Raw genomic sequence first — 11,650 nt, 5'->3', positions numbered from 1 at the left:
TTACTCGGAGTTCGAGACACGAAAGCTATAGGCTTCTCCTGGCCATCTGGCATCATGTGTAAAAGTACAGCTCCCACCCCGTAGAGCGAACTGGGAGTCTTGGATCATAATGTGCGAGTACACTGGGTGTTAACATCTGAGCTTTGGCACTCTGAAACGCTTTCTCACAATCTGAAGACCATCTCCATTTTACGTCTTTGTTTAGCATTGCATTCAGGGGATGGACAACTGTAGACAGGTTTGGCACAAATCTTGCTTAATAATTAACCAGTCCCAGAAAGGATCTTAGTTGGCTAACGTTAACAGGAGCTGGTAATTCTGCAATAGCACAAAGTTTGTCAGGGGATTTGTGAATCCCTGATGCATCATTCACATGCCCTAAATACTCCAGTGAAAAACTCACTCTTCTCTCGTTTAACACGAAGTCCAAGTTTCTCCAGCCGACTCGGCACCGCCTCCAGATTTGACAAGTGATGAGCGTCATCCTTTCCTTTGATCAGGATATCGTCCAAGAAACAATGAACGAACGGTAGCCCTTGAAGCACTTATTCCACGTTGTGACATGTTGGAATATTGATGGAGCTGATGTTATACCAAAGGGTAGTCTATGGTACACAAACATGCCCTTGTGAGTCGTAATAGTGAGATATTTGTGTGAATCTTCATGTATAGGGATCTGCAGGTACTGTGGAAATATTTTTCAGTTAAAAGTATGATTTAATTATCAATATAATCAATAAGTGTTTTCTTTCATTAAATCATTAAGCTGTGTGCTTTTATCATATGCTTGCTATTTTACTCAGTGAAAAGTTACTGTGGCAAACGGAGTGAGACAGGATAAGTGGGGGTTGGAACCATAAATTTAACTAAGTCAACACACACACACACACACACACACACACACATTCTGTGAAACAGTCATACGTTGGTAAATCAGTGCATTGTTCTTTGGTTATTAGGTGAAACACAGTCCTGTCTCTTTCCCGGGTTACTGCACACTCACCCGGTTTTTTATGTTGACACCTTACTTTCTCCACTCCAAATTTCTCCTTGAACTGTTTTGCAATACCTGCCCAGTATGCACAATCAGCACTTACACAGTGAGCTAATGGTTCTGTGTGTGGGCTTGTGAAGATATCACCTGTTTTGTGTATAATTTGGAGCTGTTGGTGTTGTTGGTGTTGTCCAGTGGCAATTTCAGTGTCTGTTTTACCGTAACTCTCTGTATCTGTATCCTCCCTCTCTTGGACCTGAGTCCTCAGGTCCAAACCAGTGTCAGCAAGAGACCTAGAAGGGGGGTCACAAGCTACACAGGATGTTAAATGGAACCAAGTGTCTCCTTTGCCTTGGAGTAGCACACAATGTGAGGTGCGAGCTGTTACACGTAGAGGTTGAGACCAACGTGGTTCACTCCACTTTCTACGGAATGTTCTGATCCTGACCCAGTCTGTCGTGACTGGAGATGGCAGTTCCTCCGGTTGTGCTGGTACAGGGATTACCTGATGGGAAAAGGTTCGAATCAGAGCTGTTAGTTTATCAAAATACACAGTATGTGACAATGGCTGCACTGTGTCCGCTCTCAACGCCGTGGTTGGTCCTGGAAACTGACGACCTGTAAGCAATTCAAAAGGTGTAAAGCCTGAGATCCTGTTGACAGAAGAACGGATAGACATGAGAGCAATGGGTAAAGCTGACAACCAGTTCAATTTAGTCTGTGCACAGATTTTAGCCAATTTTAGTTTAATCGTCAGGTTCAGGCGTTCGACCTTACCTTGGCTGGCCGGATGGTAAACCGCACCGTACGCATGAGTGAGGCCTAGAGCCTGTTCAACCACCTTCAAATGTTCATTTTTGAAATGACTACCATTGTCAGATCTGATACGACGTGGGAACCCATAGTGTGGTATGTATTGATTGATTAAGCACTTTATGACGGCCGTACTGTCCTCTCGGCCGACAGGATATGCTTCTGGCCAACCAGTGAAATAATCAACAATCACCAAAACATAGCGTTTACCATGTACTTTTGTGATCATGTCTGTGAAATCAATCACAATCTCTTCCCCTGGGCCTGATGTCAAAGGAAACGAACCTTTCTTTGGTTTGATGCTAGGTTTTACATTGTGTTCCTGACAGATACAACAACTTGTCACATGACCTGACACCATGAATTGCAAAAATGGATGCCACCAATATTCGAGAGCTCTCATCATTTGTTTGTCACTGACATGGCTTACCCCATGGGCTTGAGTCAAGATTGAACCGGTCAGAGAGACAGGCAATGCCGGACGTCCGTCTGGCGTTTGCCATAGACCATCACTAGCACAGATGCCTCCATGCTGTGACCACACTGATTGTTCTTCTGGACTAGATATCTGTTGTTCCTTTATCAGATATTCTCGAGTGAATCTTGGCAAAAGATCAGTACAAGCTCTATCTGATCTCACCACCTGCTGAGTTGCAACATAGCCAGCTGCAGTTTTGGCAGCTAGATCAGCTGCATTGTTTCCATCAGTGATAGGGGAATCATTTTTGGAATGTCCTGGACATTTAATTACTGCTACCTCTTTGGGTATCATCAGAGCCTCTAAAAGGTCTCTGGCTTCGCATGCATGCGTGATTGGTCGACCTGTTGATGTGGTGAACCCACATCTCTGCCATAAGGGCAATTCCACGTGGACAGCTGTTACAACATATGCTGAATCGGAATATATGTTCACACGGGTCTCACCAGCGTAGTGTAGGGCTCTTGTTACCGCTATCATCTCAACTCTCTGTGCTGACTGTTTTCCTTCCAACTTCCCTGCATCTCTGGTCAGTAATGAGCTCCCTACCTGTTCAACTACTGCATAGGCTGCCTTCAGGCTCCCGTCTTCTGCTCTGAAACAACAACCATCTGTAAACAATGTCATAACTGGCGGTGGTGTTGTCAATGGACACGCATGACAGATCTTCCCTATTTGAGATGCTTTCTCAGTGATGGGTGCACAATCGTGTGGCTGTCCATCTCCCATCAGATCAGCCATATTAATGCCTTTATGTGTATATGTGAAATTGGGACTGGTCAAAATCTTAGGCATTCGTCTTTGTCGCAAAGTGGAGAAAATGTGAATGATGTGAATTTACAAATGACATGAGTGGGTGGTGGTGAGTATTGTCAATGGGTGGCCCATTACAATGTGTGAAGTCTTGTGTCACACTTGCTAGAACCAGCTGCGAACATCAGAACAAATTGGTTGTCTTGCTCCACACAGTCTAACAACACACTGCATACATCAACACTTTTCTCCTACCTTGGTCTTTCTTGGAAACAACACCATGTGCCTGGAGCCAGATCGAGGCATCCAGGAAAAATGGTAACTCATAAGTTAGGCACAGTTCAGGTGCACGCATGAGCTATGTGTCTTAAGGTCAATGAACGTCCGTTCAGCCTCTTGTGTCCACTGAAGTTCTGCTTTCAGAATTTTTTCATGCCATGTCTCTTTCAACTGCTTAGGCAGTGTATAGTGAAACATACATGGGATGTAATAGTCCTACTGAATCCTGTAGACCTAGAAAATGACAACATGTCTTTCACTGTGGTTGGCTTAGGATGGCTGAGTATACCCTGTCTTTGTGTTCCCTGTCAAAGTTGATCCCTGTGCCGTGATCAGTCTGACCTAAAAATGTAACACAAGGTCTGCAACCTGTCAGTTTGTCCTTGCTTACCTTGAAACCGAGACTTGTGCAACTGAAGAATACAAGTCTGGTGAGCTCCAAGCATGCCTTTTCTAGTTGTGGCTGCCAGCAACAGGTCGTCAACATACATGATCATGACACAGTTCTCGGTAAGCTACAGTCCTGTAGCTGTTGTTTCTAATACATGATTAAAAATTCCTGGTGACAAATAAATCCTGCGGTAGTCTGTTATAGGAATACTGGCAGCCCCCTGTATGTAAAAGCCAAACATGCTTTGCAATCCTCTGCATTGGAATACAGAAGAATGCATTAGCCAAATCAATGCACGTGAACCATTGGTGCATTGGGGTCAATATAGACAGTGCAATATATGGGTTTGGTACAGTCATGGTGGGTGTTACCACGACAGAGTTAATGTTGCGTAAATCATGCACCAACCTGTACTTATTGGTGCCTGGTTTAGGCACTGGAAAAATTGGTGTGTTCCAATTGGACCTATAAGGGGTTATCACTCCCTTTTCAATCAGTCCGGAAACAGTGGTGGCTACACCTTCTTCTGCTTCTGGTTTGTTGCGGTACTGAGGGACCCAAATAGGTGTGGTGGTGGTCAATTTGAAGCTAACAGGTTTGATGTTACAAAACCCTACATCTGTTGGTCCTTTAGACCATAGATTATCTGGCAATGTGTCAATCATTTTACTTGTTCCATCAGCGTCTGTCTGTTCCCTACCATGGCTTCTAGAGATCTGTTTGTGTGTCAACACCCCTGTGTCTTCTGTATGGTCTTGCACCCAATATGCTTTTTGTGTATCTGAATATAGGATACCCCAATGTTCTGTGGGTTCCCAATCTTTGGCTGCTAACAATCTCTTAGTCATGTTGCCTAGCTCCCTAGCCTCATGATTTGGTTGTAATGCTAAAGAGATGTGTGGTGCAGCTGTATCAGACATTTCATACCATTTCATCTGCTCTTCTGTCAGTAAAATTGGTGCAACTACTCCCTCTTTTCCTATCATGAGTCCAGATCCCCTTAACACCCATTTACTGTCCTCTATTGCTTGAAACAGATCTTGGTATTGTGTGGTGTCATCCCTATCATAGAACAATGTGCAATGTAAGGGGTCTATGGGTGGCAGGAAAATGTCTATGTTTGTTATCCATTGGCGATGTTCATTATACCTTGATACAATACTATTAGGGGCTACACTGGAATCTAGCTCAACCCAATATATATCAGCATCTTCTAACTCACCACATGTTGTTAACATCCACTGACTGTCTGTGGTGTGACCTGAAAGAGAACAATTCGTTTCTGAACCATCTGGAAATTTCACTATCACTCCCTCGGGAGAACATAAAATGCTAGCTCCTAACTTGATCAATAGATCTCTGCCCAAAAGGGGGATGGGAGCATTACAAGAGTACAGGAATGAGTGCGTCAATATTTGTTTATCAATTTGTACCCTCAGCAACTTTGTCATAGGCCATTTTTCTACCTCACCAGAGAATCCTATTACTCCTACTGTGCGATTTGTGAGATCGCTGTTGTCAATTGTGCCCTTCGTTACAGTGGAGTATGTGGCCCCGGTATCTACCAGAGCTTTTAGTGGTTGTTGGTTTACCACTATTTCCATGAGAGGTTCAGCCAATCCTCTCATGGTGGTTCTCTGTGGGCCCCTTCAACATTCCTCCGCCCCACCCTCCGGGCCCCATGTTGGGTGCACAGGCACCTGTAGGTTGGAGGGTGACGAGAGGCGTTGCCCCGGGTTGTATGGGGTTTGTGGTCCCCAGCCAAGACCACCGGTGCCACCTCTTCGGGGACCCCATCCCCCCGCAGGTGGACCGTTATTTTGGCCCTGACTGTGTGCCGGTTTCTGTGGGCAATTTCTCACCCAGTGTCCATATTCACCACACTCAAAACACTGCTCCCTCTCAAACCCTCCCCTCCCTCTTTCCGGCCTACCTCGTCCATTGCCTCTCCAGGTGGGCCTCTGCCTACGGTTTGATCCTTGGGCATAATGTGAGTTGCTATATGGATGGTGGTGCGTCGGTCCTCCATAAGGAAAACCACTGTAAGGGGGTCCTNAAGAGTCACTAACAGAAAAGAAATGTTATGAATAATCCATGCATATGTTTTAAGTATAATCAGAGTTTGATGTGTCTTTATGAATCATAGGATTAAGAAACAAGCTCATAATTAAAAGCATTAGATGTTGAGTTTTTACTAAAGATATTTAAATGTTGTTGTTGTCGAAGAAACTGTCTCTAGATAGAAACTGTCTCTAGAAACATTCCTCAAAATAGCACTGACCCAGGTGTAAACATGTGTTGCATAGATGTTTTGCAGATATGCATGGTGATTGGTTGCCAACGAGCAATACTCCACAGAGAAAAAGGAGGAGTCAGAAGATGAGACGACGTCAAATACAATAAATATTGTGTTTTTGAATAATTTGGGTTGTTGGCTTTGGTTGGAGTGAGGGATGTACTGACAACCCAAAGCTTTGTTACCCTTTTTTTACATCTGATAATAAACTTCTAATCGATTTTGGAGAAGTCTCTGTACAAATTTTTGAACATGCAGGACTGCCTCAAAAGTCCAACAATTGGTGACCCGACTGATTTGTCAAGAGACGAGGGCACATTTGCCATTTTCGTTGGGAAAAACGGAACGAATTCGGGTTCAACACACAGGTCGACCAAATAAAAAAGGTAAGCAGAAGCCTGTTTAATCAAAATTCTGCTATTGAACATACCTAAATTGTTGTGTTGAATTTGATGAACATTCCGTATGAGTAAAAGTAAAGTATAAGAAAGTTTTGAGAAATCAGATTTAAAAAGACAATACTGTAAGACGTTGCGTCACACAAGGAAATTGTGAGACGTTGCGTCAACCATAAATTCTGTCGGTTAGAGTCCCTGGTTGAAAAAAATAAATTCTGTGGTTGAGTCCTGGTTGAAAGAACCATTCAATTCTGTTGGGTTAGAATCCTGGTTAAAGAGTACCTAAATTCGTTGGGTTGACCATAAGTGGTATATCTGTTGTAAACGAGTAAAGTGTGGGTTGGAGGCCCTGAGTAATAAACTCAAAAGTACAAAGTGTGGGTTGGAGCCCTTGAGTCGGTAAACTCATAAAGAACCATTGAAATTTGTGCGTTGTGGTAATCGCGTTGGGACAAAAAAGCCAGTGAAATAAACCTTGAGTCTGGGAACTCATAAAGGAATATTCCAATTGTCTGTTATATGTTTGAGTTGTGCAAAGTGATTGAAAACTGATTACGTGTAAAATGATACTGTATATATATTTTGCAAAACTGTGAATAGAATTTGTGTAAAATGGCTGAATTTCAAAGAATGTGATGAATAGGATGTCCCCAGTGTTGGTGCAGTGGCAAAAGGTTACGATATGCTTGTTAGCACAGACAGAACCACAAGATAAGAAACGAGACAGAAAGAAATAGACAAATGTGGGTAGCATTATGTGATGATTTGGTGGGAAAATGCAGAAGTGAGAATGCCCTTAGCACCAAAATTAGAGAAATGGAAAAGAAAGCACATTGTAAGTGGTACAGACATGTGAAGAGAAAGATAAGTATAAGTGGTATAATACAGGGAAACATATAGCGAGGAAGAAAATCTAAAAAGAAACATTAGAGGTGTGGACCAGAGTGCGCTTTAACGACTACAGCACTCAGCTCGCAGAAAGTCAGAGTGGAGAGAGAAAAGAGGAAGTGAACAGCTCAAGAGTCAGAGAGAAGATAAGGAAGAGAAAGCAGGAAGCATTCAGACTAACCCTACGCTCCTCCCTTCAGAAACACATACCTTCAATTATCCTCATTAAGCCATCCTCCCCATATGAGCCGCCCACCAGCAGATGGTGGAGAGATAAAGTGGAGAAGTAATGTAGACTAAGGAACAAACAGATACCAGATTGAATAAAGATGCAGGAAGAGGTGTGGATGACACATTGTCAAAAGCCAGAGTATGGAAGAGTAGGAGAACACAGCATGAAAGGGAAGAGCATGAGAAGTGAGGAACAAGAGGATATGAAAAGGAACCATTACGCAAGAACCAAAACATACATCACACCCCCTAGTCACAATAGGAAGACACTTAATAGCAACAGAGAAGCCAATACCAGAGTGCAATTAATGACAGGGAAGAGATGATATGGTGAGCCAATAGCCACAGTTAATGGACAGAAACTGCAGGAAGACCATGGGAAGAGAGGAGAAAGGGCTTACCTATATGCAAGTGTCAACTAAGGACCTCAAAGAGCACCATTATGCACAGCCAGGGGGAATTCTCAGTACCACCTGGTCACATAGTGATATGACAGCATAGCTAGAATGCACCCATTACCTCGGAGGCAGCAGATGGTGAGTCAATTACAGTCGTACTCTGCTCAGGCACTGATTTGGCTTTGGGTGACTTGAGATGCCTGTTGGGACAGATACTGACAGCCTCCAAATGCAGAATTTAGAGCTCGATGCTCATACAACACTGGGCAAATGAACACCATTTCAGAGTAAGCACAGAAATTGGCAGAACCTTGCGATTATCCGTGTACCCCAACGGTTACCAAAATTAAAATTCCGCATTAAGCCAGGTGAGACTGGAGCGCGCCTATTATTTCCGTTGTGCTGCTGAGTGGGAACAAATGGTGGAGGAAAACAGTTTAAAAACCCGTGACACGAGACATATTTAGAGCAGCAGTAATGACAGGAGCTCCAATGGAGTAAAACAAACAATGGAGAATAACCCAGATATCCAGTGGCAAGTAACGAGGTATGGGAAAGACATTTAGTGCACCACACAGACAGAGCAGTTGAAAGACCATAAAGAGAAGAGGAACTAGAAAAAGTTAAAACCCAATTGTTAAGAATTCAATTAGAAAAAGCCAAAAGTGAGGGCCAACCAAAAAGGCCAAGCAAATGCCACAACATACTCCCAATGCACCCCAACCCATAGACCCATATCAAGGACCCCCTTACAGTGGTTTTCCTTATGGAGGACCGACGCACCACCATCCATATAGCAACCTCACATTATGCCCAAGGACAAACCGTAGGCAGAGGCCCACCTGGAGAGGCAATGGACGAGGAGCCGGAAAGAGGGAGGGGAGGGTTTGAGAGGGACAGTGTTTTGAGTGTGGTGAATATGGACACTGGGTGAGAAATTGCCCACAGAAAACGGCACACAGTCAGGCCAAATAACGGTCCACCTGCGGGGGGATGGGGTCCCCGAAGAGGTGGCACCGGTGGTCTTGGCTGGGGACCACAAACCCCAACAACCCGGGGCAACGCTCCTCGTCACCCTCCAACCTACAGGGCCTGTGCACCCAACATGGGGCCCGGAGGGTGGGGCGGAGGAATGTTGAAGGGGCCCACAGAGAACCACCATGAGAGGAATTGGCTGAACCTCTCATGGAAATAGTGGTAAAACAACCACTAAAAGCTCTGGTAGATACCGGGGCCACATACTCCACTGTAACGAAGGGCACAATTGACAACAGCGATCTCACAAATCGCACAGTAGGAGTAATAGGATTCTCTGGTGAGGTAGAAAAATGGCCTATGACAAAGTTGCTGAAAGGATATGGGTCTATGGGCTGGGGTGCATTGGGAGTATGTTGTGGCATTTGCTTGGCCTTTTTGGTTGCGCCCTCACTTTTGGCCTTTTCTAATTGTAACTTCAACAATTGGGTCTTAACTTTTTCTAGTTCCTCTTCTTCTTTATCGGTTCTTTCAACTGCTCTGTCTGTGTGGTGCACTAAATGTCTTTCCCATACCTCGTTACTTGCCACTGGAATATCTGGGTTATTCTCCATTGTTTGTTTTACTCCATTCGGAGCTCCTGTCATTACTGCTGCTCTAAATATGTCTCGTGTAACCGGGTTATTTAAACTGTTTTCCTCCACCATTTGTTCCCACTCAGCAGCACAACGGAAATAATAGGCCGCTCCAGTCTCACCTGGCTTAATGCGGAATTTTACATTTTGGTATACCGTTGGCGGTACAGGATACAATCGTCTAAGTGTTCTGCCAATTTCTGTGCTTACCCTTGCAAATGGTGTTTCATTTGCGTCCAGTGTTGTATGAGCATCGAGTTCCAGATTCTGCATTTGCGAGGCTGTCAGTATCTGTCCCAACAGGCATCTCAAGTCACCCAAAGCCAAATCAGTGCCGTGACAGAGTACGGTTAATTGACTCAGCCATCTGCTGCCTCCAGAGGTGATGGGTGGCAGTTTGCTCATTATTGCTGTCATATCACTATGTGACCAGGGCTGGTACTGAAGATTCCCACCTGGCCTGTGCATCAATGGTGCCTGTATCTGAGGTGCCATTATTTGATTACCTAGACCATATAAAACAAACTCCCTTTCCCATGGGCCCGATTTGCTTCTCAATCTAGTTGCTATTGGTCCATCGACAATCATATCCCCTGTAATTTGCACCTTAAGTGATTCTTCCTGTTCGTTAAGACAGCGGGGTGTTGATGTATGTTTTGGTTGCTGTCTGCGTAATGGTTCCTTATTCTTATCCTCTTCCTCACTCTCATCATCGGCTTCCCTTCCCTCATCAGCTGAGTCCGCTCTCTCACTATTCTGGGTGTTTTCCACTACTTCTATGGCTTCTCTGGCCCTATGTAATGTGTCATCCACATCCTTCTTTACTATCTTTACCAGGTGGTCAAATCTCTGTTCCAAAGCCTGTATCTGGTTTGTAACTCCTGTTAGGTCTACATCTACTTCTCCACTGTTTATCTCTACCACCATCTGCTGGTGGGACGGCTCATATGGCGGAGGATGGCTTAATGAAGGATATATTGAAGGTATGTGTTTCTGAAGGGAAGGAGCTGTAGGGTTAGTCTGAATGCTTCCTGCTTTCTCTTCCTGTATCTTTCTGACTCTTGAGCTGTTCACTTCCTCTTTTCTCTCTCCACTCTGTACTTTCTGCGAGCTGAGTGCTGTAGTCGTTAAAGCCACTCTGGTCCACATCCTTAATGTCTTTTTTAGATTTTCTTCCTCGCTATTATGTTTCCCTGTATTATACCACTTAACCTTATCTTTCTCTTCAACATGTCTCCGTAACTTACTATGTGCTTTCTTTTCCATTTCTCTAACTTTCGGTGCTATAGGCATTCTCACTTCTGCATTTTCCCATCCAAAATCATCACATAATGCTATCCAACATTTGTCTATTTCTTTCTGTCTCAGTCTCTTATCTTGTGGTTCTGTCTGTGCTAACAGCATATCCGTAACCTTTTGCCACTGCATCAACACTGGCGGACATCCGTATTCATCACATTCTTTTTGAAATTCAGCCATTTTACACACAATTGTACTGTTCACAATCTTTTACAGCCTTATGTATTCCAATTTATAGTATAAGGTGGTCTTTGTGACCAGTTTTCCAAATTAAGTCACTTAATTACTGACGCAACGTCTCAGTTTCTCACGAGTCTCTTGTTGACGCAACGCACGTCTTCTATCAACTCAACTCTTTAACTTTTTGACACACCACAAGCAGAATTAACCTTTTCGGTCTCTTTCAAACCGAGGAGATCAATACCAACAGAGTTACGGTCCTTCAACCGAGGAGTTCAACCCAACAGAGAGTTACGTCTCTTCACGGGAGTCACGCAAACAGAGTTACGGTCCTTTCACAGGAGTTCAGACCCAACGAAGTTATACGTCTCTTTCAACCGGGATTCAACCCAACAGCATTACGTCTCTTCAACCGTGGATCAACCCAAAGAATTAACGTCTCTTCAACCGTGGGACTTCTAACCAACAGAATTACGGTCGCTTTCAACCGTGGGACTCATAACCCAACAAATTCTACGGTCTTCTTTCAAACGTGGACTCTAACCCAACAAATTTACCTCTTTCAACCTGGACCTAACCCAACAGAATTTACGTCTCTTCAACCGTGGACTCGTTAAGAACCCAACAGAATTTACGGTCTAC

This window comes from Triplophysa rosa, linkage group LG5 (genome assembly GCF_024868665.1).
Source record: "Triplophysa rosa linkage group LG5, Trosa_1v2, whole genome shotgun sequence".
In the NCBI taxonomy this organism is placed as follows: Eukaryota; Metazoa; Chordata; class Actinopteri; order Cypriniformes; family Nemacheilidae; genus Triplophysa; species Triplophysa rosa.
This window is presented reverse-complemented; position numbering follows the sequence as displayed.